The 22,000-nt window shown below is 41.9% G+C and overlaps 1 long non-coding RNA gene and 2 other non-coding genes across 3 annotated transcripts; all 3 read left to right on the top strand.

The window, feature by feature from the left end:
* Positions 1 to 7,545: 7,545 nt before the first annotated feature.
* LOC121625922 lies at positions 7,546 to 9,461 on the top strand. Its single transcript, XR_006007927.1, has 3 exons — positions 7,546 to 8,620; positions 9,079 to 9,279; positions 9,413 to 9,461. It is a non-coding gene; the product is annotated as an uncharacterized LOC121625922 (long non-coding RNA).
* A 972-nt stretch (positions 9,462 to 10,433) lies between these two features.
* trnaq-cug lies at positions 10,434 to 10,505 on the top strand. The gene has a single exon. It is a non-coding gene; the product is annotated as a tRNA-Gln (tRNA).
* A 7,375-nt stretch (positions 10,506 to 17,880) lies between these two features.
* On the top strand, positions 17,881 to 17,952 carry trnaq-cug. The gene has a single exon. It is a non-coding gene; the product is annotated as a tRNA-Gln (tRNA).
* Positions 17,953 to 22,000: the final 4,048 nt, after the last annotated feature.

Below are 22,000 nucleotides of genomic sequence, written 5' to 3'. Positions count from 1 at the left end.
GCTCTTTGGCATGTATAGAGGCAGATGAGGGGTCCAAGGTTCTTCACTGAGAATGAATCCTCTTTTTGAGCACAAGTATCTTGTGTTTAAATGAACTACTGAGGACTCCTAACAATGAGCAGCTGTGACATGTGATCATTGCTGTTAAAAATGATAATGGTTTGTCCTTTTTCTTTCTCTTTTCTATAAAATGCTGTTGGTGCTAAAGCCACCATCACTGTTAGAGACCAACCAACCTTGGATTCTACACAGACATGAAATACTGTTTGTTTTTGTTTTTTGGAAACCAAGACATGCAATGAGCAGAACATCCTACGGTTCAATAAAAACCAACCTGGCAATTTTTGGCATTTCTGCACTGATATTTCTTGTCTTTTAGATGTTTGATATCTGCAACATGCCCACATTGATCACGGCTAACAGTTCAGGGCTGTGCAAAAAATAAATAAATAGATAAAAATCCAGAAAGCGACAGTATCAGTATCATTTGCTGCAGTCACGAGCGTGATAAAACTCTTGAACATGCTGTCGTGCACTAGATCACCTCATGTTTGATCATTTTGCAGTGGTTTTATTTTCAATAGCATATTTCAACAGTTAAGACTTCTAGAGATTAAAAAGAGTATTTAGACACTTTGGGAAATATGCTTATTGGCTTTTAGCTAAAACGGCTGCTGTTGTGTCTGTCTGTTAAATGAGAGGCTAGAGGCAGGAAATGGTTAGCTTAGCTTAGCAGAATGACTGGGGGCAGGGGGCTACAGCGAGCCTGACTGCTTTAAAAGACTGAAACAAACAGAAAATCAGCCTGCCAACACTTCTAAAGCTCACTATTAACATGTTGGGCTATATCTCATCAGTTTAGTGAGCATAAAAACCAAGTGTAGTCTGCAGTTTTACGGGAGTTTTGTTCTGGACAGTTTCTTGGCAGTTTCTCACAGTGAAGCATCTCTATTCATTTAGTCGGTTATTTCCTTTTATTTATCAGTCCTCTGTTTGTACAGGTTGAAACTGGCCTGACTTTGGTTGTAAGATGAAAACATTTTAGATACATATACTTTACTGACATGAAACCATTGTTTCAACAGCTTTTTAATTACTCCTCTTTCAAATGTAGGCTTGTTGAGACGTACTTGACACCGATTGTACTTATTTAAAAGCCCTTGACACAAAAATATGTAACACAGCTATCTTTGGAAAAATAAAAGAAAAAAGAGAATATACTTGATATATACTGTATATTAGATATTTATTATTTAGATATATAGATATTTTTGTTCTGCAAATCAGAACAAAGATAATCAATGAATACTTAAGTGAGTAGAAAATGAAGATTCAAGTTTTATTTATTTATTTCAGAGAAAAAAGCAAAGGAGCGCAGCAACATCTGGACTAATAATGACCTTCATGGAAGTCATCAGAAGAAAAGTTTCCTGCGTCCTCGCCACAAAATTCAGTGTAGAAGTTTGCAAAGGATCATGCGAACAAGCTTGATGCCTTGTGGAAACAAGTCGTGTGGACTGCTCCATTTTTTTTGATTGACTTTGTCAATGGGCGAACCGGAGCACCCGGAGAAAACCCCACATCTGAAGGAAGAACACAGAAGGAAGCAGGGCTGGGAGCTGAAGCCTTACTGTGTTACAGTAAAACTACAACGCAGCCCGAAGTCCCCTCCGGTTGATTCAGACGGCGCTTATGTCGGTCCAGCTGCACGTCCTGTCCCCCCTAGGGCCTGTTTGGCCAGTCTAAGAGGGACTGATGGGCCTGCTGCTCCTCCTCCTTCCTCTCAATGTGCAGCAGGACCTTATCTAAGCTCACTTCCTCCTTCCTTTATTTGACTTTGATGGTTTCAGTCCTAACCGTCTCGTTTCCCAGCTTGCTGTCCAGCCGTCCAGCGTCTTGTCCTCCTATCTGCCCTCCACTCTTCCAAAATCCTGGAGCTCCTGACGGAGCTCCTGAACTTCTTTGTAGAGAAGAGAATTCTCTCGGCGATGTTCGATCTTGTTGTGCAGTTCCTGAAATTCCTGCTTGAGGGCAGTCTTCTCCTTTTTAAGCTTCTCAAACTCAGCATTGTTCTGTTGATACCAAACGAGCCAGGGTTTCACCTTTTCGTCTTCTTCTCTCAACTCCAGGATTGTGCTTTGGAGGTTGTGAAGGTGGTGCATCCTTTCCTCTTTTTCATCTTTCACTGATGCATACCTCACCTTCATCTCTTGTTCATCGCGAAGTTTCTCGGTCAAATCCTGCTGCTGTCGTTCTTGGTTAGCGATGAGTTGGCTCAAGGTTTGATTCTCCTCCTGCATTGTTTGAATTTCCTTTTCCAAGTCGTTTTGCCTGGAGATTTTCTGCTGGAGGTCCTGAACCGTTTGCTGCAGCTTCTTCCATCGCCGGCTCACGAGTTTGTTTACGTTCAGTTTAATCTTGTATTCATTCTCCAAAACTTGATGGTCCTTCATTTGCCCCTGTGCTCCAACAATTTCTTGCTCGAGCCTGTGGTTGTTTTGGATTATGATTTCCTTTTCTTTTTCAGCAGCCTGACAGTTTTCGTCCAATTCTTTCTGGCGCTTGAGTTTACTCTGCAGGTTGCGTGATTTCTTGCGAAGGTCTTCGTTTAAGTCACTCATTGCTTTTTTCACAGCTTTAAGCCACTTATATCTCCCTTCTAGGTCTCGACCACGAGACTGTCCTCTGCGGTCGTCTTCTCGTTGATCCAAGAACATATTGTGCAGCTCTGAGGCGTCTATTTCCTCAGGAGCTACACAAATGTTGTCGAGAAGATTTTCCTTGTCCTCTTTACGTTTCAGCCACCGATCCATCATATCTTAATTTGTTGTCTCTCTATATAAAAATGAAAAATATCTAGAACTGAATGATAATAGATAGATAGAATAGCAGAGCATGAGAAGTCATAGCTGTTGATGTGCTTTGATCTGTGAAAGAGCAAGGGACGTCACAGTTCAAAGGCATTTCTTTGCTCCGCCTACAAATCAGATTATGACGTGTGAAAAAAAACCCTCCAGGTAGCCATAGCAACAGATAGCGCAGCCAATCACTTCCGGTTTCCGCTCCAGTACGAAAATAAACCCGGCAACGGGAGCGGGCCGCAGTGTTCACGTCTGAAGCCGCTTCAAGTGTCCCGGTCCGCTTCTGCTGCTCTCAAGTTTCACCCGCCGTCATAAAGAGGTGAGCTGCTGCTGCTGGCGAACTTATTTTATACTTATTTGATTTTGTCGACGAGCTAGCTAGCTAGCTTCTTTACGCTGTTACGCTATATGACGAGCGCTATATCGGCATTACTGTCGTTGCATAACGTTACTGTCTTGGTGCACGTCGGTGCAGAGAGAGTCGCTGTTAATTACTGTCCTGGTCTGTGTAGATTCAGATAAAATGATGCTGAATGTTGAATTTAGACTTTTTACTGGTTTTCCTCAGAGAAACGACACACACATCTGTCTCTGCACACACACACACACACACGCACAGGTTGCTAGATGGATGTTTGAACCAGTCTGACTATGATGCAGGAGCGGAACAACATCACTCCTGAAGCTGTAAACATAATAAGAGAGAACAACCAATCCCACAATGAAGAAGCAATAAGAGCTCAAAATGCATGATGAGGAGAACCACAGCATTTCCCTCTCAAACTGTACATGTCATTTGTAGCTCCGTGCACATGCCAGTCAGAAATCAAAGCACTGAAATGAACACCAGTCTGAGATTTAAGACATTATCTGTGAAGTCAGACAGAAAGAATTTCTCCAACTGGAGGGAAGCAGCAGACTGACTGTACAGACTCCCACACTGTTTGCTTGAGTTTCAAAGGTCTTTCCCCTGGATTCAACTTCAAAGTAGCTGAACTCAACCACAAAATATCTCCTGGCAAACACAATAATTGCTCTGTCAGTAGAAATCAGCAAGAGAAAATTCCTATAATATCTGTAGTGATGATGAATGGGACCCTGATTTTTTAGAAAAATCACCAAAAGCATAAATCATACAACAAAATGTGAAATTATTTTTTAAAGATAATGAATGAAAATATCTATAATTAATAAATAAATAATTTTCTGATGAGAAAAAAAAGACCATTAAGATCTTAGGTAAGAATAATGGAATAACATGTCACAGTAATGAGTTTTTACAGTCTAGTCAATGATGTCTTGGTTAATTAACATATTCTTTGTATTCATCAGTGCTATATGTTGTATTTTCATGATGTATTATAAATGTGTGTTGTCGCGCCCACAGGTGACGCCATTCCATTTTGACTGCTCTCCAAAACAGACTGAATGACTCAGCCTGAACTATAATCTGGCGCCTCCAAGTGGAGCAGAGCCGGTAGTGCGCTACCCTTTGGAAGACATGCACTCTTTAAACATACTGCAGCGCATTTTGAGAGCCCTCTGGGCTAATAATTCACAGTTTACATGAATTCAACATGAGAATTTGCCTTCACATGCATTGGCAAATTGTAGCTTTTCTGCAAAATACAAACTAAAATATGTAAAACCATCAGAATCTGAACACAACGGGAAACTGACTGCAGTCATTTACATGACGGCGACCCTGCTTATGATCTGTCTCATCAGTGTGACTGATGGAACAGATGATCAGGGCTGTGGAGTTTACTGTGGAGTTACGACAGGGAATGAAATATGGGAAATGTGAGATTCTCAGTTAAGTTACAGGAAGTAATGCAGTACATTTTCCCTTTTGTCAAGCATACACACCAAAAGCCATTTGTAGGGGTCAGTGTGATGTTCCTCCTTCTGTCGATCGACTCTATCATGTTGTGTTGTTTTGGTAATGATCTTATTCATTGTGCTCAGTACAATAATCATTTATAGCACATTGTCTTTGTCTGTCTCAGGTAACTGTTGCTCTAGCATATATCCATCTATTTATATAGACAGATTGATTGATGGATGCCATGGAAATATTTTCCTTGTTATTTGTTCCTTAAGCACCACTTTTACGTAGTTTGTTCTATTTTGTTGCCCATTTTATGTATTTTTTCCTATGTTTTATTGAAATGTTTGAACACCTGTTTACACATTTGGTATGTGTGGAGCATGGAGGGGGCTACAACTGTTGTTCCTTGTGCAATGCATGACAATTAAATACCCTGAATAAAGAATAACTACATGTTTGAAATGAACCTAAAACATCATTGTACTAAGATACAGAGTTGACTTATTTGTTTGTAGCATCGGTCAAAGATATGAAATGGTAGCATCGGTACTGGCCACTACCTGGAGCATCTCCTAAACAGGCCTGGGTCAGCTGAACGTGGCAGTGCTGTTTGGATTGTGTAGGAGCAGTGTGAACTGGCACTACGGGGGTGACTCTGGGACACTGGAGCTCACCGCCTAGCCTCCTGGAGGTGTCGTGGGACTAAGTAGGCGAAACACCGTTGAAGGGAGGTTTCCACCTGATGACCCCCAGAGACGTGTTAGGAATCACTGCTCTTTGGCATGTATAGAGGCAGATGAGGGGTCCAAGGTTCTTCACTGAGAATGAATCCTCTTTTTGAGCACAAGTATCTTGTGTTTAAATTAACTACTGAGGACTCCTAACAATGAGCAGCTGTGACATGTCATCATTGTTGTTAAAATTGATAACAGTTTGTCCTTTTTCTTTCTCTTTTCTATAAAATGCTGTTGGCGCTAAAGCCACCGTCACCGTTAGAGACCAACCAACCTTTGATTCTACACAGACATGAAATACTGTTTGTTTTTGTTTTTTGGAAACCAAGACATGCAATGAGCAGAACATCCTACGGTTCAATAAAAACCAACCTGGCAATTTTTGGCATTTCTGCACTGATATTTCTTGTCTTTTAGATGTTTGATATCTGCAACATGCCCACATTGATCACGGCTAACAGTTCAGGGCTGTGCAAAAAATAAATAAATAGATAAAAATCCAGAAAGCGACAGTATCAGTATCATTTGCTGCAGTCACGAGCGTGATAAAACTCTTGAACATGCTGTCGTGCACTAGATCACCTCATGTTTGATCATTTTGCAGTGGTTTTATTTTCAATAGCATATTTCAACAGTTAAGACTTCTAGAGATTAAAAGGAGTATTTAGACACTTTGGGAAATATGCTTATTGGATTTTAGCTAAAACGGCTGCTGTTGTGTCTGTCTGTTAAATGAGAGGCTAGAGGCAGGAAATGGTTAGCTTAGCTTAGCAGAATGACTGGGGGCAGGGGGCTACAGCGAGCCTGACTGCTTTAAAAGACTGAAACAAACAGAAAATCAGCCTGCCAACACTTCTAAAGCTCACTATTAACATGTTGGGCTATATCTCATCAGTTTAGTGAGCATAAAAACCAAGTGTAGTCTGCAGTTTTACGGGAGTTTTGTTCTGGACAGTTTCTTGGCAGTTTCTCACAGTGAAGCATCTCTATTCATTTAGTCGGTTATTTCCTTTTATTTATCAGTCCTCTGTATGTACAGGTTGAAACTGGCCTGACTTTGGTTGTAAGATGAAAGCATTTTAGATACATATACTTTACTGACATGAAACCATTGTTTCAACAGCTTTTTAATTACTCCTCTTTCAAATGTAGGCTTGTTGAGACGTACTTGACACCGATTGTACTTATTTAAAAGCCCTTGACACAAAAATATGTAACACAGCTATCTTTGGAATCATAAAAGAATGAAAAAGAGAATATATTTGATATATACTGTATATTAGATATTTATTATGTAGATATATAGATATTTTTGTTCTGCACATCAGAACAGAGCTTATCAATGAATACTTAAGTGAGTAGAAAATGAAGATTCAAGTTTTATTTATTTCTTTTAGAGAAAAAAGCAAAGGAACGCAGCAACATCTGGACTAATCATGACCTTCATGGAAGTCATCAGAAGAAAAGTTTCCTGCGTCCTCGCTACAAAATTCAGCGTAGAAATTTGCAAAGGATCATGGAAACAAGCTTGATGCCTTGTGGAAACAAGTCGTGTGGACTGCTACATTTTTTTGATTGACTTTGTCAATGGGCGAACCGGAGCACCCGGAGAAAACCCCACATCTGAAGGAAGAACACAGAAGGAAGCAGGGCTGGGAGCTGAAGCCTTACTGTGTTACAGTAAAACTACAACGCAGCCCGACGTTGATTCAGACGGCGCTTATGTCGGTCCAGCTGCACGTCCTGTCCCCCCTAGGGCCTGTTTGGCCAGTCTAAGAGGGACTGATGGGCCTGCTGCTCCTCCTCCTTCCTCTCAATGTGCAGCAGGACCTTATCTAAGCTCACTTCCTCCTTCCTTTATTTGACTTTGATGGTTTCAGCCCTAACCGTCTCGTTTCCCAGCTTGCTGTCCAGCGTCTTGTCCTCCTATCTGCCCTCCACTCTTCCAAAATCCTGGAGCTCCTGACGGAGCTCCTGAACTTCTTTGTAGAGAAGAGAATTCTCTCGGCGATGTTCGATCTTGTTGTGCAGTTCCTGAAATTCCTGCTTGAGGGCAGTTTTCTCCTTTTTAAGCTTCTCAAACTCAGCATTGTTCTGTTGATACCAAACGAGCCAGGGTTTCACCTTTTCGTATTCTTCTCTCAACTCCAGGATTGTGCTTTGGAGGTTGTGAAGGTGGTGCATCCTTTCCTCTTTTTCATCTTTCACTGATGCATACCTCACCTTCATCTCTTGTTCATCGCGAAGTTTCTCGGTCAAATCCTGCTGCTGTCGTTCTTGGTTAGCGATGAGTTGGCTCAAGGTTTGATTCTCCTCCTGCATTGTTTGAATTTCCTTTTCCAAGTCGTTTTGCCTGGAGATTTTCTGCTGGAGGTCCTGAACCGTTTGCTGCAGCTTCTTCCATCGCCGGCTCACGAGTTTGTTTACGTTCAGTTTAATCTTGTATTCATTCTCCAAAACTTGATGGTCCTTCATTTGCCCCTGTGCTCCAACAATTTCTTGCTCGAGCCTGTGGTTGTTTTGGATTATGATTTCCTTTTCTTTTTCAGCAGCCTGACAGTTTTCGTCCAATTCTTTCTGGCGCTTGAGTTTACTCTGCAGGTTGCGTGATTTCTTGCGAAGATCTTCGTTTAAGTCACTCATTGCTTTTTTCACAGCTTTAAGCCACTTATATCTCCCTTCAAGGTCTCGACCACGAGACTGTCCTCTGCGGTCGTCTTCTCGTTGATCCAAGAACATATTGTGCAGCTCTGAGGCGTCTATTTCCTCAGGAGCTACACAAATGTTGTCGAGAAGATTTTCCTTGTCCTCTTTACGTTTCAGCCACCGATCCATCTTATCTTAATTTGTCGTCTCTCTATATAAAAATGAAAAATATCTAGAACTGAATGATAATAGATAGATAGAATAGCAGAGCATGAGAAGTCATAGCTGTTGATGTGCTTTGATCTGTGAAAGAGCAAGGGACGTCACAGTTCAAAGACATTTCTTTGCTCCGCCCACAAATCAGATTGGGAAAAAAACCCTCCAGGTAGCCATAGCAACAGATAGCGCAGCCAATCACTTCCGGTTTCCGCTCCAGTACGAAAATAAACCCGGCAACGGGAGCGGGCCGCAGTGTTCACGTCTGAAGCCGCTTCAAGTGTCCCGGTCCGCTTCTGCTGCTCTCAAGTTTCACCCGCCGTCATAAAGAGGTGAGCTGCTGCTGCTGGCGAACTTATTTTATACTTATTTGATTTTGTCGACGAGCTAGCTAGCTAGCTTCTTTACGCTGTTACGCTATATGACGAGCGCTATATCGGCATTACTGTCGTTGCATAACGTTACTGTCTTGGTGCACGTCGGTGCAGAGAGAGTCGCTGTTAATTACTGTCCTGGTCTGTGTAGATTCAGATAAAATGATGCTGAATGTTGAATTTAGACTTTTTACTGGTTTTCCTCAGAGAACAACGCAGAATCATAACGTTTTATCGCCTCATTCTACTTACAGTAACGTTATAATGTTAGAGCCTGTTCTCTTGCAGTTCTTCTTAATATCATTATTGTGCTTATGATGATGATGATGATTATCATTATCATCCCTGAAATAGTGACACAATGAATGTTAAACAAATGAAGCTACAGTTATCGATCACATGGTTACTATCTGAAGGCAACAGCCTGAATCTCCAGCTGTACCCCCGGGGGGCCTCCACAGATGAACCAGGACTGTGAAGCTGCATCCCTGGTAGTGAAGCCTCCCTCACTGCTTTCAGCCACTCAGGGGACCCTTTTCACTGTGTCAACATCTACAGCGTCAAGGTGCTCGGAAGGAAGCTCTTCCCCTCTTTTCAGCCGCCTGCTGTTTACTCTGGTGAGTTATCATGATGAGGTTGTTTTTCTTATCCAAAAATACAATAATCTGATGCTGTGACAAGTTACACTCTGACAGGTGTGTTATTCTTCTGCCTGTCATATTGATTTTGTGGTACTCTTATATTTTTCAGGGTGTGGATGAGCGCAGTGTCCCAGGGATGGACCGAGTGGACAGCCTGGCAGAGTATTTGATGGGGCTGAGGACTGAAACTGGACAAACACTGAGCAACCAGCAGGCCACCACCATCAAAGCCCTGTGGCAGAACCTTCTGCGTATGCCACTCGCTGCTGGTCCTGTGGCAGATCTGCATGGCACCAACAGGACGCTTCAGGTGTTGTAAAAAAGAAACCTGAATTTAAACCAGGTGTGGAGAGCATGACATGTTGTGTCTGGGCATCGACAGGATCCCCTGCCAAGTGGCCAGACTGTTGTCAAGATGGACTCAGATTCTCAGAGACTACAGCAAGATCAGGCAGCTGCTCCTGGGTAATGGTACGGTCACGCACAACACTACTCTGCACTTGTTTGATGTGAATCAGACGGTGGCACAACAAGCGACTGACGAGGCAGAAATGTAGTATTCTGCTGCAAGGAGTCAACCTGCCTGCTGCCTCTATTCCTGCTCCCGTGTCTCTCCCACCTGTACAGCTGCACCCCACAGCCTGCTTCTTCTATCAGCCCATTGCTGTAATCATTTAATTATCATCCCATGTAACAGGTCTGGTATTTGAGGAAAGTCGGCATTACAGAAATAACATACTGTATACACTGACAAATATTGTGTGTTCCTGGCAAAGTGTGTCGATGTTGTGTTTCAGTGTATATATTATAGAGCAGTGTTTCCTAGCTTTAATTATTATATTGTATTTAGGCCGGCAGGCAGGAAAACTTATTTCTTTACAGTTATTCAGAGAAATCATGTAAATTGTGGAGAAGTGACGGGACATCCCAGACCTGAGAGAGACGTAGCTGGAGACAGAGTTTGGTGTACCGCTGTTATTTTGTACTGATGGATAAAAGTCTTTTCTTGTCTTTTTGCCGGGGACGTGTCATTCTCCAGCCACACATCAAGTGTTTGGTCCTCTCCAAACAAATGAAAAGTCAAAAGCTTGTTGTTGCTGTGGCACAGCTGTCTGCTGAGTCTGTACAGAGGTTTCATGGTGTAACGGTGAGCACTCTGGACTCTGAATCCAGTGATCTGAGTTCAAATCTCAGTGGAACCTGCCTTAATGCTAACAGACAAATTCAGCGTTGAAAGTGGGAGCAGCTGTGTGTTAATAAGATCATGACATCACTTCCTGCTTTGCTACCATTCTTTTGCTGATCCTTCTCTTTTGACAGTCCCAGAGTAGATGTTTAGCTTTTGGACGCTACACAACGTTCAGGCTCCGGCATCCTGCCAAAGTGGTGTGTAAGCGTCCCACCGCTTCACAACAACCTGAACCTGAACTCTGACATCCTGCTGACGTGAAACGACACACACCACCACCGCTGATGCATTCTCTGCCGGCTCCCAACGTCAGAAAATCCTCCATCAGATTCCAGGAGGCGTCAAGGGGAGTCATGCTTTAAACTCCCTCTCTCTCTCTCTGCACACACACACACACACACACACACACACAGGTTGCTAGATGGATGTTTGAACCAGTCTGACTATGATGCAGGAGCGGAACAACATCACTCCTGAAGCTGTAAACATAATAAGAGAGAACAACCAATCCCACAATGAAGAAGCAATAAGAGCTCAAAATGCATGATGAGGAGAACCACAGCATGTCCCTCTCAAACTGTACATGTCATTTGTAGCTCCGTGCACATGCCAGTCAGAAATCAAAGCACTGAAATGAACACCAGTCTGAGATTTAAGACATTATCTGTGACGTCAGACAGAAAGAATTTCTCCAACTGGAGGGAAGCAGCAGACTGACTGTACAGACTCCCACACTGTTTGCTTGAGTTTCAAAGGTCTTTCCCCTGGATTCAACTTCAAAGTAGCTGAACTCAACCACAAAATATCTCCTGGCAAACACAATAATTGCTCTGTCAGTAGAAATCAGCAAGAGAAAATTCCTATAATATCTGTAGTGATGATAAATGGGACCCTGATTTTTTAGAAAAATCACCAAAAGCATAAATAATATAACAAATTGTGAAATTATTTTTTTAAGATAATGAAAATATTTATAATTGATAAAAAAAAAAATTCTGATGAGATAAAAAGACCATTAAGATCTTAGGTAAGAATGATGGAATAACATGTCACAGTAATGAGTTTTTACAGTCTAGTCAATGATGGCTTGGTTAATTAACATATTCTTTGTATTCATCAGTGCTATATGTTGTATTTTCATGATGTATTATAAATGTGTGTTGTCGCGCCCACAGGTGACGCCATTCCATTTTGACTGCTCTCCAAAACAGACTGAATGACTCAGCCTGAACTATAATCTGGCGCCTCCAAGTGGAGCAGAGCCGGTAGTGCGCTACCCTTTGGAAGACATGCACTCTTTAAACATACTGCAGCGCATTTTGAGAGCCCTCTGGGCTAATAATTCACAGTTTACATGAATTCAACATGAGAATTTGCCTTCACATGCATTGGCAAATTGTAGCTTTTCTGCAAAATACAAACTAAAATATGTAAAACCATCAGAATCTGAACACAACGGGAAACTGACTGCAGTCATTTACATGACGGCGACCCTGCTTATGATCTGTCTCATCAGTGTGACTGATGGAACAGATGATCAGGGCTGTGGAGTTTACTGTGGAGTTACGACAGGGAATGAAATATGGGAAATGTGAGATTCTCAGTTAAGTTACAGGAAGTAATGCAGTACATTTTCCCTTTTGTCAAGCATACACACCAAAAGCCATTTGTAGGGGTCAGTGTGATGTTCCTCCTTCTGTCGATAGACTCTCTCATGTTGTGTGTTGTTTTGGTAATGATCTTATTCATTGTGCTCAGTACAATAATCATTTATAGCACATTGTCTTTGTCTGTCTCAGGTAACTGTTGCTCTAGCATATATCCATCTATTTATATAGACAGATTGATTGATGGATGCCATGGAAATATTTTCCTTGTTATTTGTTCCTTAAGCGCCACTTTTACGTAGTTTGTTCTATTTTGTTGCCCATTTTATGTATTTTTTCCTATGTTTTATTGAAATGTTTGAACACCTGTTTACACATTTGGTATGTGTGGAGCATGGAGGGGGCTACAACTGCTGTTCCTTGTGCAATGCATGACAATTAAATACCCTGAATAAAGAATAACTACATGTTTGAAATGAACCTAAAACATCATTGTACTAAGATACAGAGTTGACTTATTTGTTTGTAGCATCGGTCAAAGATATGAAATGGTAGCATCGGTACTGGCCACTACCTGGAGCATCCCTCAAGCAGGCCTGGGTCAGCTGAACGTGGCAGTGCTGTTTGGATTGTGTAGGAGCAGTGTAAACTGGCACTAGGGGGGGTGACTCTGGGACACCGGAGTTCACCGCCGAGCCTCCTGGAGGTGTCGTGGGACTAAGTAGGCGAAACACCGTTGAAGGGAGGTATCCACCTGATGACCCCCAGAGACGTGTTAGGAATCACTGCTCTTTGGCATGTATAGAGGCAGATGAGGGGTCCAAGGTTCTTCACTGAGAATGAATCCTCTTTTTGAGCACAAGTATCTTGTGTTTAAATGAACTACTGAGGACTCCTAACAATGAGCAGCTGTGACATGTGATCATTGCTGTTAAAAATGATAACAGTTTGTCCTTTTTCTTTCTCTTTTCTATAAAATGCTGTTGGCGCTAAAGCCACCATCACTGTTAGAGACCAACCAACCTTTGATTCTACACAGACATGAAATACTGTTTGTTTTTGTTTTTTGGAAACCAAGACATGCAATGAGCAGAACATCCTACGGTTCAATAAAAACCAACCTGGCAATTTTTGGCATTTCTGCACTGATATTTCTTGTCTTTTAGATGTTTGATATCTGCAACATGCCCACATTGATCACGGCTAACAGTTCAGGGCTGTGCAAAAAATAAATAAATAGATAAAAATCCACAAAGCGACAGTATCAGTATCATTTGCTGCAGTCACGAGCGTGATAAAACTCTTGAACATGCTGTCGTGCACTAGATCACCTCATGTTTGATCATTTTGCAGTGGTTTTATTTTCAATAGCATATTTCAACAATTAAGACTTCTAGAGATTAAAAAGAGTATTTAGACACTTTGGGAAATATGCTTATTGGATTTTAGCTAAAACGGCTGCTGTTGTGTCTGTCTGTTAAATGAGAGGCTAGAGGCAGGAAATGGTTAGCTTAGCTTAGCAGAATGACTGGGGGCAGGGGGCTACAGCGAGCCTGACTGCTTTAAAAGACTGAAACAAACAGAAAATCAGCCTGCCAACACTTCTAAAGCTCACTATTAACATGTTGGGCTATATCTCATCAGTTTAGTGAGCATAAAAACCAAGTGTAGTCTGCAGTTTTACGGGAGTTTTGTTCTGGACAGTTTCTTGGCAGTTTCTCACAGTGAAGCATCTCTATTCATTTAGTCGGTTATTTCCTTTTATTTATCAGTCCTCTGTATGTACAGGTTGAAACTGGCCTGACTTTGGTTGTAAGATGAAAGCATTTTAGATACATATACTTTACTGACATGAAACCATTGTTTCAACAGCTTTTTAATTACTCCTCTTTCAAATGTAGGCTTGTTGAGACGTACTTGACACAGATTGTACTTATTTAAAAGCCCTTGAAACAAAAATATGTAACACAGCTATCTTTGGAAAAATAAAAGAAAAAAGAGAATATATTTGATATATACTGTATATTAGATATTTATTATTTAGATATATAGATATTTTTGTTCTGCAAATCAGAACAGAGCTTATCAATGAATACTTAAGTGAGTAGAAAATGAAGATTCAAGTTTTATTTATTTATTTCAGAGAAAAAAGCAAAGGAGCGCAGCAACATCTGGACTAATAATGACCTTCATGGAAGTCATCAGAAGAAAAGTTTCCTGCGTCCTCGCCACAAAATTCAGTGTAGAAGTTTGCAAAGGATCATGCGAACAAGCTTGATGCCTTGTGGAAACAAGTCGTGTGGACTGCTCCATTTTTTTGATTGACTTTGTCAATGGGCGAACCGGAGCACCCGGAGAAAACCCCACATCTGAAGGAAGAACACAGAAGGAAGCAGGGCTGGGAGCTGAAGCCTTACTGTGTTACAGTAAAACTACAACGCAGCCCGAAGTCCCCTCCGGTTGATTCAGACGGCGCTTATGTCGGTCCAGCTGCACGTCCTGTCCCCCCTAGGGCCTGTTTGGCCAGTCTAAGAGGGACTGATGGGCCTGCTGCTCCTCCTCCTTCCTCTCAATGTGCAGCAGGACCTTATCTAAGCTCACTTCCTCCTTCCTTTATTTGACTTTGATGGTTTCAGTCCTAACCGTCTCGTTTCCCAGCTTGCTGTCCAGCCGTCCAGCGTCTTGTCCTCCTATCTGCCCTCCACTCTTCCAAAATCCTGGAGCTCCTGACGGAGCTCCTGAACTTCTTTGTAGAGAAGAGAATTCTCTCGGCGATGTTCGATCTTGTTGTGCAGTTCCTGAAATTCCTGCTTGAGGGCAGTCTTCTCCTTTTTAAGCTTCTCAAACTCAGCATTGTTCTGTTGATACCAAACGAGCCAGGGTTTCACCTTTTCATATTCTTCTCTCAACTCCAGGATTGTGCTTTGGAGGTTGTGAAGGTGGTGCATCCTTTCCTCTTTTTCATCTTTCACTGATGCATACCTCACCTTCATCTCTTGTTCATCGCGAAGTTTCTCGGTCAAATCCTGCTGCTGTCGTTCTTGGTTAGCGATGAGTTGGCTCAAGGTTTGATTCTCCTCCTGCATTGTTTGAATTTCCTTTTCCAAGTCGTTTTGCCTGGAGATTTTCTGCTGGAGGTCCTGAACCGTTTGCTGCAGCTTCTTCCATCGCCGGCTCACGAGTTTGTTTACGTTCAGTTTAATCTTGTATTCATTCTCCAAAACTTGATGGTCCTTCATTTGCCCCTGTGCTCCAACAATTTCTTGCTCGAGCCTGTGGTTGTTTTGGATTATGATTTCCTTTTCTTTTTCAGCAGCCTGACAGTTTTCGTCCAATTCTTTCTGGCGCTTGAGTTTACTCTGCAGGTTGCGTGATTTCTTGCGAAGATCTTCGTTTAAGTCACTCATTGCTTTTTTCACAGCTTTAAGCCACTTATATCTCCCTTCTAGGTCTCGACCACGAGACTGTCCTCTGCGGTCGTCTTCTCGTTGATCCAAGAACATATTGTGCAGCTCTGAGGCGTCTATTTCCTCAGGAGCTACACAAATGTTGTCGAGAAGATTTTCCTTGTCCTCTTTACGTTTCAGCCACCGATCCATCTTATCTTAATTTGTCGTCTCTCTATATAAAAATGAAAAATATCTAGAACTGAATGATAATAGATAGATAGAATAGCAGAGCATGAGAAGTCATAGCTGTTGATGTGCTTTGATCTGTGAAAGAGCAAGGGACGTCACAGTTCAAAGACATTTCTTTGCTCCGCCCACAAATCAGATTGGGAAAAAAAACCCTCCAGGTAGCCATAGCAACAGATAGCGCAGCCAATCACTTCCGGTTTCCGCTCCAGTACGAAAATAAACCCGGCAACGGGAGCGGGCCGCAGTGTTCACGTCTGAAGCCGCTTCAAGTGTCCCGGTCCGCTTCTGCTGCTCTCAAGTTTCACCCGCCGTCATAAAGAGGTGAGCTGCTGCTGCTGGCGAACTTATTTTATACTTATTTGATTTTGTCGACGAGCTAGCTAGCTAGCTTCTTTACGCTGTTACGCTATATGACGAGCGCTATATCGGCATTACTGTCGTTGCATAACGTTACTGTCTTGGTGCACGTCGGTGCAGAGAGAGTCGCTGTTAATTACTGTCCTGGTCTGTGTAGATTCAGATAAAATGATGCTGAATGTTGAATTTAGACTTTTTACTGGTTTTCCTCAGAGAACAACGCAGAATCATAACGTTTTATCGCCTCATTCTACTTACAGTAACGTTATAATGTTAGAGCCTGTTCTCTTGCAGTTCTTCTTAATATCATTATTGTGCTTATGATGATGATGATGATTATCATTATCATCCCTGAAATAGTGACACAATGAATGTTAAACAAATGAAGCTACAGTTATCGATCACATGGTTACTATCTGAAGGCAACAGCCTGAATCTCCAGCTGTACCCCCGGGGGGCCTCCACAGATGAACCAGGACTGTGAAGCTGCATCCCTGGTAGTGAAGCCTCCCTCACTGCTTTCAGCCACTCAGGGGACCCTTTTCACTGTGTCAACATCTACAGCGTCAAGGTGCTCGGAAGGAAGCTCTTCCCCTCTTTTCAGCCGCCTGCTGTTTACTCTGGTGAGTTATCATGATGAGGTTATTTTTCTTATCCAAAAATACAATAATCTGATGCTGTGACAAGTTACACTCTGACAGGTGTGTTATTCTTCTGCCTGTCATATTGTGTGTGATATATATGTTATATATAAATGTGTTATATTTATCAGGGTGTGGATGAGTGCAGTGTCCCAGGGATGGACCGAGTGGACAGCCTGGCAGAGTATTTGATGGGGCTGAAACTGGACAAACACTGAGCAACCAGCAGGCCACCACCATCAAAGCCCTGTGGCAGAACCTTCTGCGTATGCCACTCGCTGCTGGTCCTGTGGCAGATCTGCATGGCACCAACAGGACGCTTCAGGTGTTGTAAAAAAGAAACCTGAATTTAAACCAGGTGTGGAGAGCATGACATGTTGTGTCTGGGCATCGACAGGATCCCCTGCCAAGTGGCCAGACTGTTGTCAAGATGGACTCAGATTCTCAGAGACTACAGCAAGATCAGGCAGCTGCTCCTGGGTAATGGTACGGTCACGCACAACACTACTCTGCACTTGTTTGATGTGAATCAGACGGTGGCACAACAAGCGACTGACGAGGCAGAAATGTAGTATTCTGCTGCAAGGAGTCAACCTGCCTGCTGCCTCTATTCCTGCTCCCGTGTCTCTCCCACCTGTACAGCTGCACCCCACAGCCTGCTTCTTCTATCAGCCCATTGCTGTAATCATTTAATTATCATCCCATGTAACAGGTCTGGTATTTGAGGAAAGTCAGCATTACAGAATTAACATACTGTATACACTGACAAATATTGTGTGTTCCTGGCAAAGTGTGTCGATATTGTGTTTCAGTGTATATATTGTAGAGCAGTGTTTCCTAGCTTTAATTATTATATTGTATTTAGGCCGGCAGGCAGGAAAACTTATTTCTTTCCAGTTATTCAGAGAAATCATGTAAATTGTGGAGAAGTGACGGGACATCCCAGACCTGAGAGAGACGTAGCTGGAGACAGAGTTTGGTGTACCGCTGTTATTTTGTTCTGATGGATAAAAGTCTTTTCTTGTCTTTTTGCCGGGGACGTGTCATTCTCCAGCCACACATCAAGTGTTTGGTCCTCTCCAAACAAATGAAAAGTCAAAAGCTTGTTGTTGCTGTGGCACAGCTGTCTGCTGAGTCTGTACAGAGGTTTCATGGTGTAACGGTGAGCACTCTGGACTCTGAATCCAGTGATCTGAGTTCAAATCTCAGTGGAACCTGCCTTAATGCTAACAGACAAATTCAGCGTTGAAAGTGGGAGCAGCTGTGTGTTAATAAGATCATGACATCACTTCCTGCTTTGCTACCATTCTTTTGCTGATCCTTCTCTTTTGACAGTCCCAGAGTAGATGTTTAGCTTTTGGACGCTACACAACGTTCAGGCTCCGGCATCCTGCCAAAGTGGTGTGTAAGCGTCCCACCGCTTCACAACAACCTGAACCTGAACTCTGACATCCTGCTGACGTGAAACGACACACACATCTGTCTCTGCACACACACACACACACACACACAGGTTGCTAGATGGATGTTTGAACCAGTCTGACTATGATGCAGGAGCGGAACAACATCACTCCTGAAGCTGTAAACATAATAAGAGAGAACAACCAATCCCACAATGAAGAAGCAATAAGAGCTCAAAATGCATGATGAGGAGAACCACAGCATTTCCCCTCTCAAACTGTCATTTGTAGCTCCGTGCACATGCCAGTCAGAAATCAAAGCACTGAAATGAACACCAGTCTGAGATTTAAGACATTATCTGTGAAGTCAGACAGAAAGAATTTCTCCAACTGGAGGGAAGCAGCAGACTGACTGTACAGACTCCCACACTGTTTGCTTGAGTTTCAAAGGTCTTTCCCCTGGATTCAACTTCAAAGTAGCTGAACTCAACCACAAAATATCTCCTGGCAAACACAATAATTGCTCTGTCAGTAGAAATCAGCAAGAGAAAATTCCTATAATATCTGTAGTGATGATGAATGGGACCCTGATTTTTTAGAAAAATCACCAAAAGCATAAATCATACAACAAAATGTGAAATTATTTTTTAAAGATAATGAATGAAAATATCTATAATTAATAAATAAATAATTTTCTGATGAGAAAAAAAAGACCATTAAGATCTTAGGTAAGAATAATGGAATAACATGTCACAGTAATGAGTTTTTACAGTCTAGTCAATGATGGCTTGGTTAATTAACATATTCTTTGTATTCATCAGTGCTATATGTTGTATTTTCATGATGTATTATAAATGTGTGTTGTCGCGCCCACAGGTGACGCCATTCCATTTTGACTGCTCTCCAAAACAGACTGAATGACTCAGCCTGAACTATAATCTGGCGCCTCCAAGTGGAGCAGAGCCGGTAGTGCGCTACCCTTTGGAAGACACGCACTCTTTAAACATACTGCAGTGCATTTTGAGAGTCCTCTGGGCTAATAATTCACAGTTTACATGAATTCAACATGAGAATTTGCCTTCACATGCATTGGCAAATTGTAGCTTTTCTGCAAAATACAAACTAAAATATGTAAAACCATCAGAATCTGAACACAACGGGAAACTGACTGCAGTCATTTACATGACGGCGACCCTGCTTATGATCTGTCTCATCAGTGTGACTGATGGAACAGATGATCAGGGCTGTGGAGTTTACTGTGGAGTTACGACAGGGAATGAAATATGGGAAATGTGAGATTCTCAGTTAAGTTACAGGAAGTAATGCAGTACATTTTCCCTTTTGTCAAGCATACACACCAAAAGCCATTTGTAGGGGTCAGTGTGATGTTCCTCCTTCTGTCGATAGACTCTCTCATGTTGTGTGTTGTTTTGGTAATGATCTTATTCATTGTGCTCAGTACAATAATCATTTATAGCACATTGTCTTTGTCTGTCTCAGGTAACTGTTGCTCTAGCATATATCCATCTATTTATATAGACAGATTGATTGATGGATGCCATGGAAATATTTTCCTTGTTATTTGTTCCTTAAGCGCCACTTTTACGTAGTTTGTTCTATTTTGTTGCCCATTTTATGTATTTTTTCCTATGTTTTATTGAAATGTTTGAACACCTGTTTACACATTTGGTATGTGTGGAGCATGGAGGGGGCTACAACTGTTGTTCCTTGTGCAATGCATGACAATTAAATACCCTGAATAAAGAATAACTACATGTTTGAAATGAACCTAAAACATCATTGTACTAAGATACAGAGTTGACTTATTTGTTTGTTCTTTTTGGGTTGTTTTCCTGTTTTGTTTGCTTCTTGACGGAAATGTTCGAAGAGGCTGTTAAATCTAGCCTGTAGGCCTCCACCTTCAGCACCCTCTAAACTTTCTACCCCCTAACCGAACCAGGGTTTGCATCCCCACACCCCGCTTTTATTTGTGCAGTTGGTGAGAGGCAGGGGTAGATGATGGTAATGCGGCAATTGGCAGTTTCATGTGGCTTCTAGGCCTGTGCTAGCATTGTAGCAGCTAACAATAGCTAAAGGTGGTAGTATGATAGTATCTCAGCAGTTAGTATTGGCATCTAGCAGTTAACATTAACAGTATAGGTGAATCTAGCTTTATTGTCTTCTTCTGTTCTTCTTAGCAGGTAGCGGATAGCATTTAGCATTAGTATTAGCTAAATGGTACCAACGGTACTGTATTGTCTTCTTCTGTTCTTCTTAGCGGTTAGCATTAGCATTACATAAGTGATAGCATCGGTACTGGCCACTACCTGGAGCATCTCTGGGTCAGTTGAACGTGGCGGTGCTGTTTGGATTGTGTAGGAGCAGTGTGAACTGGCACTAGGGGGGGGGGTGACTCTGGGACACAGGAGTTCACCGCCTAGCCTCCTGGAGGTGTCGTGGGACTAAGTAGGCGAAACACTGTTGAAGGGAGGTTTCCACCTGATGACCCCCAGAGACGTGTTAGGAATCACTGCTCTTTGGCATGTATAGAGGCAGATGAGGGGTCCAAGGTTCTTCACTGAGAATGAATCCTCTTTTTGAGCACAAGTATCTTGTGTTTAAATGAACTACTGAGGACTCCTAACAATGAGCAGCTGTGTCCCAAAAAGGCCCGTTTGGTAAATAATTGTCATCATCAGTAACAGTTCAGGGCTGTGCAAAAAATAAATAAATAGATAAAAATCCACAAAGCGACAGTATCAGTATCATTTGCTGCAGTCACGAGCGTGATAAAACTCTTGAACATGCTGTCGTGCACTAGATCACCTCATGTTTGATCATTTTGCAGTGGTTTTATTTTCAATAGCATATTTCAACAGTTAAGACTTCTAGAGATTAAAAGGAGTATTTAGACACTTTGGGAAATATGCTTGCTAGCTTTTAGCTAAAACGGCTGCTGTTGTGTCTGTCTGTTAAATGAGAGGCTAGAGGCAGGAAATGGTTAGCTTAGCTTAGCAGAATGACTGGGGGCAGGGGGCTACAGCGAGCCTGACTGCTTTAAAAGACTGAAACAAACAGAAAATCAGCCTGCCAACACTTCTAAAGCTCACTATTAACATGTTGGGCTATATCTCATCAGTTTAGTGAGCATAAAAACCAAGTGTAGTCTGCAGTTTTACGGGAGTTTTGTTCTGGACAGTTTCTTGGCAGTTTCTCACAGTGAAGCATCTCTATTCATTTAGTCGGTTATTTCCTTTTATTTATCAGTCCTCTGTATGTACAGGTTGAAACTGGCCTGACTTTGGTTGTAAGATGAAAACATTTTAGATACATATACTTTACTGACATGAAACCATTGTTTCAACAGCTTTTTAATTACTCCTCTTTCAAATGTAGGCTTGTTGAGACGTACTTGACACCGATTGTACTTATTTAAAAGCCCTTGACACAAAAATATGTAACACAGCTATCTTTGGAATCATAAAAGAATGAAAATGAGAATATATTTGATATATACTGTATATTAGATATTTATTATGTAGATATATAGATATTTTTGTTCTGCACATCAGAACAGAGCTTATCAATGAATACTTAAGTGAGTAGAAAATGAAGATTCAAGTTTTATTTATTTCTTTTAGAGAAAAAAGCAAAGGAACGCAGCAACATCTGGACTAATCATGACCTTCATGGAAGTCATCAGAAGAAAAGTTTCCTGCGTCCTCACCACAAAATTCAGTGTAGAAGTTTGCAAAGGATCATGGAAACAAGCTTGATGCCTTGTGGAAACAAGTCGTGTGGACTGCTACATTTTTTTGATTGACTTTGTCAATGGGCGAACCGGAGCACCCGGAGAAAACCCCAC

Source organism: Chelmon rostratus, chromosome 22 (genome assembly GCF_017976325.1).
Source record: "Chelmon rostratus isolate fCheRos1 chromosome 22, fCheRos1.pri, whole genome shotgun sequence".
In the NCBI taxonomy this organism is placed as follows: domain Eukaryota; kingdom Metazoa; phylum Chordata; class Actinopteri; order Chaetodontiformes; family Chaetodontidae; genus Chelmon; species Chelmon rostratus.
The sequence above is the reverse complement of the archived record's forward strand: the minus strand, read 5'-3'. Positions and strand labels throughout refer to the sequence as shown.